The following is a 3,341-nucleotide window of genomic DNA, read 5'->3' as shown; positions in this document are numbered from 1 at the left end:
TTTAAGTGTCTTATATATTAGTAGATAATAATCCTACACAATTGCATTTATTATAAATTAATACAAATATTGATATTGGAGGAAAATTTTGAATCAAATTGAACAAAAAAAAATTTCAGACTTGAAATTGTGAATTTGCCCTCTGGCATTAACGGCACCATAATGGGCGCCAACAACACCTTCCTAAAGGACCATGGCACTGACAGTGCCATCGGGATCGCCGACGATGTCTCGAGCATTTTACACATGCTGAATGGTTTTGGCAGACATTGGCGGAATTTCACTCTACAATAACCACTTAGAGGTATTTTAAAGTCCTAAAAACTAAATTGGACGTCGAGAAACTTCCTAATTTCAAATTTCATGGCTTCCAATTCTAGAAATACTTTAAGGTATCGAGTTTTTAATAGAAGAAAATTTATCAGTTTTGACGAGCAGAGATTATACGAGAAAGTCATTACAAAAAAAGACTCATTAAGGAAAGAGGCTTTGTCAATCATGGAGTGAGTAATCCAAGTTCACAGATCGAGAAAATCATTGTAAAGAGGCATTGGGAAGTTCTGTGCTACACTACCGCTGCAGTTATAGTACCCACAGTAAAGGAGTTTTATGCTAACTTACATGGAATTACCCAAGGAGTTGTCTTCGTTCGAGGTAAGGCGGTACCATTTTTTTCATCTTGAATTAATGATTTGTATATGATAGAAAACATTCCAATCTGTCATTATACAAATTTTATTCCAATGAAAGATATGATGCAAGAAGTATATAATTTTCTGATTGATGAACATGATAATTGGGAAATCAAAGATGAGGGATACGTTAGTTTCTCTACTTCGCTGCTTAATCTAATTTCAAATTAATGACATTTCTTCATATCTACAAAATTGCTCCCTACAATGAAGATTAGTAGAGTTACAAGAGAAAGTGTCATTTTAAACTATTACATTCAAATGGAAAAACTCATTGATGTAGGCTCAATTATTTTTAAATTTGTTTTAGGTATTATTATGAATGGGCCAATATATGGACTTAGGCATCCTTTTACAATTTTCTTACTTTGCAGTCAATCTCAAGTTCCATATGAAAGTTGGGAAAAAGTTTTACTACCTTGGGAGTCCATGATTCCTATTGATGGAAATTATATAAGGGAATGAAGCACTAGTTAGTATTTTGGATCATTCATCACATGCTTCAACACCATTGATGCCACCAACAACTGGAAATTCAATAACTTTGGAAAAAAGAATGAAGAAAATAGAAAGAGAACTACATAGTATTACGAATGCAATAAGGAATCTTAACTACATTTTTGATCACCTAGATTGGAGAATGAATGAGAACTTAGACCATACTGGGACAATTGAAGCATGATTGGTGCAGATGTTCAAGAAAAATGGATGGATCGATGAAAATTTGACTGATCAATTTTTGTGCCGACCCATCTACAATTTGTATGTTCATTATCAGTCTATGGGAGATATTAGAGGAGGAGAAAGGACTGAAGAAGAGGTAGATTAATTGGAGAAGTTGGACTCTCTACTATTAAAATACTTATGTTTTTAATGTAATTGTGTGGATTTGATTTACTTTACTTTGCTTTAGAGCTTGAATTATGTGTATAGTTTTGTGTCAACGTTCTAGTGTTGTGGCTTGACTTCAATGCTGAATTATAATATAGTTTGCCTTAAGGATGTGGAAGTGTGATTAGAGAAATGTATTTGTAAGAAGTGTATTATTTATGAAAAATGGTTGTTTGTGAATTATTTTTAGATGAAAATTAATGTTTAAAAAGACTAAATAAACTTTGGAGTAAATTGAGAGAAAATTGAAAATTGAAAAAAAATCAAAATATGAGTTTTCAATAAAAGTTTTTTGGCCACTGGTGCCGACAATGCCCTCGACCCGAACTGACCCAAACACCCTTACAATTTGTGATTTGCACAGTGAAACAACATTTTTACTCCTTGAGTCACCTTAAAACTTCAGTTTTTGCACCTAGGGCTTGTTATTGCTCGGATTTGAAGCAATTCTAAGGCAAACAAAGTTTGGATTTATCTTCTCAAGGAAAGAGCTACCCTTTGAACTCAAAAATTTTGATTTTCACCAAGGATTTATCTTACATTGCCAAGATCCAAAATTTTGAGATTTTTTGGAAGATTTTGAGAAAATCCTTTGGTGAAGAACTCTTTCTTAGTAGATTTAAGTTTAAAATGTTTCACATTGTGATTTTTGGAATTTTTAGAAATTTATTTGGTTTTTATCAAATTTTCATATAGATTTACCATGACACCTAAAATGAACAAAGGAAAGAGAAAAGTAGATTTTTATGATCAAAAGTTTGTCAACTACATGGACAACATTTTCTTCAATAGTTTGCGTACAACTAAAAAGTGATTCTGGATCGAGGATTTAAAATCCGGGAGGATAAGTCGAGAGATTAATCAATGTTCGGCAGTGGGAGAATTTTTGCTACTTCACTACTGAGGCGATTATTGGTGTAGTGATGGAGTTCTACACCAATTTTAAGGAGACTTCTAAAGACTATGTGTTTATTCGTGTTAAAATGGTGGAGTTCACTCCAAGAAAGATTCATGAATTTTATCAGTTGGAAGAAGTCTATAACTGCCAGTACAAATCGTTTTCTACTACAAATGAGGCCTTGGATGAGATTATTTCTTTTCTTACTGATGGAAGAGGAACCTGAAAAGTAAAGTATGATGTTAAGGTAAATTTTCCTCTTTCTATGTTAAATGTAGTATCTAATGCCTGACACTATTTTCGTTTTGGAAGAATGATACCAACAAACCATCATAGTGAGGTTACAAGGGATAGAGACATCATAAACTTTTGTTTCCAGAAGATGAAAAAGATAGATGTAGGCTTTATTATTTATAGGAACACTCGATCTATTGCTTTTAGAGAGACTACTGGAGGTTTAGCACAATCTGCCCTGATCTTCACACTATGTGAGCAAGCAGAAGTTGATTATAGACCACATGAGGAGAGGATTGAACCTCTAAAACCTATTGGGCCTGCCAATATAAAGACTTATGAATCTCATGTTGGATGGAGATCTGGAAGTAGGACCAGTGATATTCCTTCTACATCAGGTACTTCAAGTACCCCTAATATCCAGGAACGTATGGAGCAAATGATGATTCAATAGGGAGATATTTTGAGAATGGATCATAAAATAGAAAATATGAAGGGCAAAAATGCTCACTTTGATGATTTGATATGACAGAAGTTCGAATATGATACTGCTTATGATGATGCAATGGTCAGATTCATAAGGGGTGACCACTGAGTTCAGTTTCCTGCTCACCCTATTTTTACTC

The sequence above is a fragment of the Phalaenopsis equestris genome, unplaced genomic scaffold (genome assembly GCF_001263595.1).
Source record: "Phalaenopsis equestris unplaced genomic scaffold, ASM126359v1 Scaffold000810, whole genome shotgun sequence".
Taxonomy (NCBI): Eukaryota; Viridiplantae; Streptophyta; class Magnoliopsida; order Asparagales; family Orchidaceae; genus Phalaenopsis; species Phalaenopsis equestris.
The sequence above is the reverse complement of the archived record's forward strand: the minus strand, read 5'-3'. Positions refer to the sequence as shown.